The sequence below is a fragment of the Coffea arabica genome, chromosome 2e (genome assembly GCF_036785885.1).
Source record: "Coffea arabica cultivar ET-39 chromosome 2e, Coffea Arabica ET-39 HiFi, whole genome shotgun sequence".
Taxonomy (NCBI): Eukaryota; Viridiplantae; Streptophyta; class Magnoliopsida; order Gentianales; family Rubiaceae; genus Coffea; species Coffea arabica.
In genome coordinates this window covers 24,837,925-24,846,835 of record NC_092313.1, presented here as the reverse complement: position 1 = coordinate 24,846,835, position 8,911 = coordinate 24,837,925, and the positions used below count along the sequence as shown (strand labels likewise).

At 33.5% G+C, this 8,911-nt stretch overlaps 1 long non-coding RNA gene across 1 annotated transcript; it reads right to left on the bottom strand.

The window, feature by feature from the left end:
- Positions 1 to 1,443: 1,443 nt before the first annotated feature.
- On the bottom strand, positions 1,444 to 4,044 carry LOC140037247 (uncharacterized). The gene is made up of 3 exons (XR_011841165.1): positions 3,703 to 4,044; positions 2,817 to 2,908; positions 1,444 to 2,263 (listed from the first exon to the last, which is right to left on the bottom strand). It is a non-coding gene; the product is annotated as an uncharacterized lncRNA (long non-coding RNA).
- Positions 4,045 to 8,911: the final 4,867 nt, after the last annotated feature.

Genomic DNA, 8,911 nt, shown 5'->3' with positions numbered 1-8,911 from the left:
AGAGTGTTTTCTCACTAAAACTAATCTAGATTTTTTATATTTTCAGTGTGCAAAAGTTATTTGAAGTTTTTGACCATACTCTATTTATAGGAGATCAAGAAAGTGTTTCATTAATGTTTCCAACGGATAGAAAGTAGCTGAAAAGTCAACTAGCCGTTGGAGTATCGGACGTCCGATAGTCTAGTTTCTTGCATCCGACAGCAGGCAGTGAGTTTGAAAAATCTTCTTCAATTCTATCGGACGTCCGGTGCTTGAGTCCGAAAGCAGACAATGAATTAGAAGGAATATCTCAATTCTATCGGATGTCCAGTATTGTCTTTGTGAGCGTCTGACAGCTTTCGTCGAGTTTGAACGATCCTATCTGACGTCCGATACTTGCGTCCGATCGAGGTCAGTGAGCCAGGGGGAATGTCTTATTTCCTTCGGACGTCCGATGATAGAGTTGTTCATGCGTCCGAAGTTGCGTAATAATTATCGGACGTCCGATCCAAGCGTTCGACAGTTTTCAGCAACCTTTGTCCCTTTCATTTGTACTTAATTTTTGAATCTGATTTGCTTCATAACTGAAAATATTTTTTGAAGAGATATTAATATTATCCATTATTTTGTAAATGTCAAAAGATAGGGATCAAGATCAATATTCTCCTCCTTTTTGATGATGACAAAATAATGGATGGATGGAAGGAAAATGAGAAGAAACTCCCCCTTACTCATAGTATCCCAAACCAGCATCAAATGAACTCCCCCTTACTAATAGCATCCCAAACCACATCCATTTTACAATTTCTCTCCCTTTTTGTCATTATAAAAGTAGAGAGTAATTGCCATAAAAAGAACAGTAGCTGCAACCATCATCAGTCAATAACAGAAAAATCACATCAAAAGAGACCAAACAATAACAATGAACATCAATGAAACCAACATTCATATCCACATTCATATCAATCGAAATCCATTAATTATTAAAAATATCAAAGGAAACTCAGTTCAAAATATCATAAACATTAAAAAAAATTACAAAAGAAAGTTATGAACAAAAATCTGATCATTCTTACCAACATCTCTTACTCTAATTTTTTGCTTTTATATCATTTCCAAATGTCACTTTGCGACTTGATTTTGGTTTGAGTTTGATGAAATGTGATGGACCACCGGTCATGTGTCTTGAGTATCAATTGTCTACGAACTATTTTGATTCCTTAATGATGTTCACCAATTGTAATGATGCTCTGATACCAATTGTAAGGATCGAAAATAACCTACGAGGGGGTGGATTAGGTTGATTAAAAACCTAATTAAGTTGTGGGCACTTTTTGCTCAATATGAAATTTACTCTCTTTTCTAAGTGATCACACAATGAATCAATTAATGAATGAACAAAATCACTTGAGAGAAGTAGAAGAGATAAGCAATGTAAAGATCACAAACGTAACAATAAGTAAATAAAAAGGAAAGAATTGCAAATCAATTAACTACCCAACTCCTCTTGAGCTTGTAAATTAATTCAAACAAGCTTCTTCAAGTTGATGAATTACAATCACTCTTGTGTACAAAGAAAGGTTCACCTCCTCCTTACCCCGAACTCCACTCGGTCAAGTTAAGAAGTTTTACTATCCCTCAGGACAACCCTCACAGAGCTACACTCATGAACTATTCACTCACAAATGAAAAGTTTACAATGAATCTCACACCACTAAGACTACAAATCTTCCTTGGAGAGTGTTTTCTCACTAAAACTACTCTAGATCTTTTGTATTTTCAGTGTGCAAAAATTATTTGAACTTTCTGACCATACTCTATTTATAGGAGACCAAGAAAGTGCTTCATTAATGCTTCCAACGGATAGAAAGTAGATGAAGAGTCAACTAGCCGTTGGAGTATCGGGCGTCTGGTAGTCTGGTTTCTTGCGTCCGACAGCAGGCAGTAAGTTTGAAAATTTTTTTTCAATTCTATCGGACGTCCGGTGCTTGCGTCTGAAAGCAGGCAATGAATTAGAAGAAATATTTCAATTCTATCGGACGTCCGGTATTGTCTTTGTGAGCGTCCGACAGCTTTCGTCGAGTTTGAACGATCTTATCGGACGTCCGATGCTTGCGTCCGATCGAGATCAGTGAGTCAGGGGAAATGTCTTATTTTCTTCGGATGTCCGGTGGTGGAGTTCTTCATGCGTCCAAAGTTGCGCAATGATTATCGGACGTCCGATCCAAGCGTCCGACAGCTTTCAGCAGCCTTTGTCCCTTTCATTTGCACTTGATTTTTGAATCTGATTTATTTCATAATTGAAAATATTTTTTGAAGAGATATTAGTATTATCTATTGTTTTATAAACGTCAAAAGATAGGGATCAAGATCAACAAGATGACATATTAATGGGAGACTTTTGTCAAATAAAATTTCAAACAACCAAATTTGGTACTAGTACATGCATGAGTAATAAAGTCTGTCATAATGAACTTGTATCATTAGACTTTCAAACATGGCTTCCTATTGGCAAAGCATATCTTATTAAATGAATTACAAAATGAAGGAGTAGAAACCAGTATAATGCATGCTCAACAAACTTTATATTACATTTGCCAATGTCCTTGATTAATATTCTTGAACGTCGCACATTAGATGTGTATTTAAGTGGTATAAACGTGAACAAACATCAATGAAGCTATATAAATAGCCACAAAATGGTCCAATTGCTGTAAAGTATTTTATTTTGTGATTCACGGCTCCCTAAGTTGCAAAACAAGTTCAACAAAAAATGACATATCGGGGAGAAGTACATGTTCGAATTTAAAGCTTACCAGATAGCAATGACAACATACCTACTTGTGGTAATTTTCAACACATAGTTGGTAGTTGTTGGAGTCACTTGATGAGTGTGGAGAGAAATCTGAAGTACAGCTAGTAGGAGAGGCTGCAACATTGAAAAACAAATGAATACAATTTCAACACTACAATAGAGCAATTAAAAAGGATTCGATAGCATACATAGGGAGTCAATTTTGCACTTTCCTCCAAGCATGGATGAAATTACCAAGCATGACTGCCCTTCAAATTCGTTTACCAATCACAACTGCGTGGGGTGGAAATGGCAAATAAACTACATGGATGCACTACAACAGTTGGTTCTTGCCAAAACTATAAAGAAAAGTTAATCAGAAGCACAAAAACAATGAACTTCCCTAAGAAGTGAGACCTTTACTTTTCATAGTGCCTGGTATTGGTTATTAATTGTAGCCCGGATGACTAGTACAATTAAAATGATATGTAAATTCATTACCAATCAGGTGGGAAGCATTCGTCGAAGCGCAAGTAATACAAAGACAATTTTGTTGAGAAGGAAATCGGGGTTCTCTAAAACTATAATTATAGAGAACAACTTAGGTTGTTGCTATTCCCCAACCTTAGGAGTTTGAAGTCTGACTGCTATAGTAATAACAAACTTTACACGGGTTCCAAATACCACTATCTACATACTTGCCAAAATTGCCTGAGTGGGCATGAATGTTGAGATGCAGAAAAATTAAATTGTAAAGGGAAAAGAGTGACCCATACAACAGCAAATGGATGTTTAATGCAAAAAAATGCATTATTTATTACCTTGAAAATTTTGACATATTTAGCAATGAAAAATAAGTAGCAACAGCAAATGGATGTTTAGCTAAGCCATATTATTAGGATTTGAGATGGAAAATTTATTAGCAGTACCTGCCGTTGCCGAAATTTTGTGCGCCCTCGCACCCTTAATGCGGGAAAAAAACACAAGTCTGAGACAGATGAATCCACTGTTTACCAATTAGGAACCACTGGTGTAGAGAGTGTTAAGAGGCCAAGAGTTTGAGATGTTTTGAACAGCCGATCCATATAGTTTGAGTAGTCGATCTGGCCAATTGTTTTGCCGACAAGATAGAGAGAGAAATTTCAGTGGTAGAGGACCGAATGTTTTTTTATGGTTGTTGGGTTTTATTGTTGTCACTTTTGGTAGATCTACCACGACACTTCTCTCCCCTTTGCTGATTGCAAAAACAATGGTAAGTTAATCATAGCCGCTCATCCATTAGTCACGTGTGTAGATAGCACTATTCATCTATGGTGGTAGCGTGGAGACTGACCCAAAAAAGTATCTAGAGCTCCACTGAAAGAATCTTGTTTTGTGTGCTTTTTTTATCCTATCCAAATGATTTCTCACAGTTTATTCTTAATAATTGAAAAAATTACCAATCCAAACATTTTCACTATTTCTAGGGGAACAAAAGTAGTGAATTCCAGAGGATTAAAAAGTTAGTGAAAAGAACAACTAGAAGAAGGCTATATCGGCTCTATTTGGATCAACCAAGCTACATTCCTAAAAAATTTATACCAATAGATTTATCCTTGCCTAAAGAAGTAGTATATCGAGTACTTTCTAGAGGCATATTTGTGGTTCATGATACATTTCGTTGACATTATAAATCAGTTGTCTAGATGTGCGAATATTTGGGCAGCGTGCTACTAGCTTGCACCCCCTCTATATCCTTTCAACTTCAGCTTGCATTTAGTAGAGCAATTGTTGCTATCTTTTGTTGCTGCGACCTTTTTATTTTGATTATTATCTATTCTACCTCATACTAAAAAAAACTAAATATAGCATCAAATTTTAACTCTATGCTAATCCTAGTTCTTTAAAGAAAAGTGTTAGACATCTTACACTCAAAGGCCTTAATGATTTTTGAAATATTCTTTAATCATGTTATTAGATGACTTATATCAGTTCAATATAAAGCATCACCTGCCATGCAATGAATGAATAAGCTGTATGTTAGGTATCATAAGAAACTCATAGCTGTGTATAACCATTTGGAAGAAAGTGATTTCTTGATTTCATGTAACTCTGACCAAGAAGTTGACACAATATTAGTAATAAAGCATCTGATAGCAACAAGAGTAGCACCACCAAATAGATTCATGCCCTCTTTTTCTAGTTAGGATATTGGAATGGAAATGGACTATCCCATGCTCCCAACAACGGCATTGCACTCACGTTAAACCATCATGTAGTTGGAGAGAAACGTACACATCAATATTAAAAAGAGAGCAAAAGTTTTGAGCTATACACAACTATGAAGTCAAAGGCTAATGAATCTGTCATAGGGGCTATTTCATCATTCTTGAGAACTTATGCTTGGTGCTATTATGTTTATGCTTGATGCAAGTAATGCAGCGAGCTTAGTTACTAGGAATAATGCTTGAACTTAGACCTCCTCCTGTCATGGTCCAAATCCGAATCCCTGGACTAGATTTTTAATGTAACACGCCGTATTTATGAGATCTTAGTCCTATAAATACAAGGCATTATGATCATAACTTACAAAATTTTACTAAAATTTAAAACTTACAAATAGTGATGAAATATATACACTTCACTAAATTACATCTATAAAATGCTTTATTCTAACTTTCTAGAATTCAAACATTTATCTATTTATCTCTTTTACTTATCTTCTAAACCTACACGAGTTAGCTTCTTGATTTGCAAGAGAAAAATAAAGAGACGTGGGTTGAGCGATGCACACCAACAGATAATATTTACTCCCCTGTCGGATCATAAACTATATACATACTATATACATTTACAAATTTGATCACACTATATCACATGCATACATAAATGAAAAATATTTGTTATCTCATTTCATTTATTAATAAATATATTTCATTGAAAGCGAGTGGCATATACATAAGTGGCTTCCGTCTGACGTAGCACTTAGTCTTGTAAGTTCTAGATGTGACCCCTGTCAAATGTGATATAAAAAAAACATTATATGACATGATTGTATATATTGAACATATTTGCAAATCATAAAATATATCAATCATATCATCTTATTTTATAAATATAGCTCATAAACAAGTACATACAATATCCGACTTCTAAGTACTCAGTCTAGAAAATAATCCCTTCTAGGAGAGCAATCAGGAGATTTCATGACTACTCCTTGATCACATAACATAACTTAAATCAATCGGTTGGATTCTATATTGACTATCACGACTAACATAACATAATATGCTAGAACTACAGCTCCTATCATTTATTTCATGATTGTTAAGAGATTTTCTTATCATAAATTCAATTCATACGTCACATGCACATTTCTTTCATTTCATAAAACATGCCTCACATCGTAATTTATAGCATATCAAAACATTTCAAATAGATTACATGATCCATTTGCATATAACAAAATAGAACTTGCCTTTAAGAATATATCATATTTAATATTTGAAAATTTAGAAGGATAAGTACCACCTATCTCAAACTACTAACTTGAAAATATCATAACGTGCCTTATACTTGCTTCAAACCTATTGTCAATAACATGTATACCACAATTAGTTCTCATGTCTTAATTTTAAAGCACTTATTTCTTTCTTAAGTAATCCGATAAAACATGTCTGGACTTTCTATAAAACATAATTGAATAGTTTTCTAAAATATAATGGTTCCTCTTCCTAGAAAGTTTCCTAACTTAGAAAGTTCACTTTTTAGAAGATTTTCCAATTTCAAAAGTTTTCCCTTTTTTTTTTCCGAAATTATTCTAATTTAGAAAGTTTGTAATCTTTTCAGAAAATTCCCCGATTTGAAAACTTTTCCTTTTTCTTTTTGGAAATTGCCTAAGTTTATATATTCATAGAAAAACTTTCTATTCTAGCAAAAACAGCCCTATGTTAGCTTAGACCGAATTTGAGAGAAGACTTGACCTTAGAGTTAAATCTATTCATGAAATAGTCTTGTTCAAATTTATATTTGGGTTCACCATTTACTTGGGCACTTAAAAGAGTTTTTTTAGTTCATTTAAACAAATCTGATTCTTTATGATATCATTGGACATTTAAAATAAATTCTTTTGGGAGTCTAATTAAGTTTGGGTCATGACAATAGATTTGGGTTTTTAAAATAATCTAATTTATGAAAATGACTTGCTCTAATTAATTTCGGCATTTTTCACTACATTATTACATTTCGTTGGCTTACTTCTAAAACACTTTAGATTCGATTTATCTGATAGGACTAGTTCATACAAAACCAGTCAATTGTTAAACTTTTGGGCCATAAAGAAATTATAAAATACTTTTATTGCTTTATCATGATTATCTTAGACCTTTAGGGATAATTTCCTAACTGTTGTGCTTTGTAAAGATAGTCCTTTTTATCGATAATAAATTTTATCGTAAAATCTGGACTTTAGTTATACAATTACAAAAAAAAAAATTGTCCCTGTATTAACTTGGTCAATCACAATTTAATCATTGCATAAGCACTTCTAAAGGCACCAGCTTAATAATGCCAAAAAGGTGCTTTTTAAACACAATTGGTCAATCGCTAACATTTGATGAGATCTTATTAATAAAACACATAGACTAATTAAATTGAACCATCTTGAAATCAAACTAAAATAGCACTTTAGACAATGTAATGGTGATTCAAGCTTTAGTAAAAATTGCTCATAGATAATGGGTCCATATCGTGATTCACAAATCAACTTGAAAATCCAAACATAATTCAGCCTTTGAAGATTATTTATCCCATTTGTAACCAACTTCCAATTCTTAGCAAAATGGTTTACATGCCACGGTATTGTTGCCTCCCTAGTAAACAATCAGTACATAAGTGACTTTTATGTAAATGCTCTCCTTGAATACAACCAAATGAATAATAGTGTTCTGACTGAATTGAATCTCTTTTAAGACTTTAAAACTTTATGCAAGAATACTATTCCAAATCCTGTCCAAATTGGCTAACCTTGAGCGTCTATTGTGCTTAAAGTACGACTGATGGCCCAAAGATTATTTTCCACTGCTGATTAACAAGGCTATAAAAATGAGTAGTAGAGTTTTGTGTGTCTCTGTTGGGCTCGGTAGATTAGAAGAATGTCATTGTCATTAATCTCTAATGAGAGAAATCATTGTCGTTAATCTGTGATTTAGTACTGATTTGTGATGAATGGTGGATACCTTCAATTACTGGAGTCTTTAGAGAAAGACCAAAATTTTGTGGATTCATAGGAATTTCTCTCCCAATATTACATCAACAGGCGACATGGTTTTTGGATTCGAATGGAGGTTACCATGCAGTGGAGATTTGTAATTCTCTTTGCTAACCATTTTTTTTTTTTTTTTTTTTGGGAAAACTGGGTGTGGTGTAGCCTAGGAATTAATAGCCCGTGAAAAATCTTCAAAAGAGAATTAATTGCTCCCAAACTGGGTGTGATGTTACTTACTTGGTGTGGTGTAGCCTAGCAATTAAAAAATCTTTGGGAGCAATTTTTTTTTTTTTGGAAAACATCTTTTTTTTTTTTTTTAAAGACTCATCTAACAAATTTTTTTTGGAAAACATATGGCATATTATTTTGTTATAACAATTTTTTTAGAGCAAATTAAAATTTTTTAACTCACTACTGTTTCTTTGATCCAATTTATCAAACTAAGATTTGGATGATAATAGGATATTGGACTTAAAAAATCAATTCTCAAATTACCCAAAATTTTTTTTTATCAAATTTCCGATTATCAACCGATGAATACCCATAAATATAAGAGCCAGACTTGTTTGATTTTGCATGAACGAAAGGCCAAAAAAAATATGTAATAGTAAATATAGCAATGTGCAAGAAATATTAGCAAACCACTTATCAAACTATTAAGAAGTCACGTGACCAGCAAAGAGACAAAACACTAAACCTCGCTCCTTTTTTCTTATCTTATATAAAATAATAGATAGAAATGAAAGGCAGAATGAGTCTACCCACACAGCAGAACAAATACGTAAATTCACGCCAACCCCAGCATTAAAAACTTGCACCTCATGCAACTTTTATTTTCGGCCAAAATTTCAAAGACACAAATAACCCCACAATCAACCAGCCGAAAGAGCCTT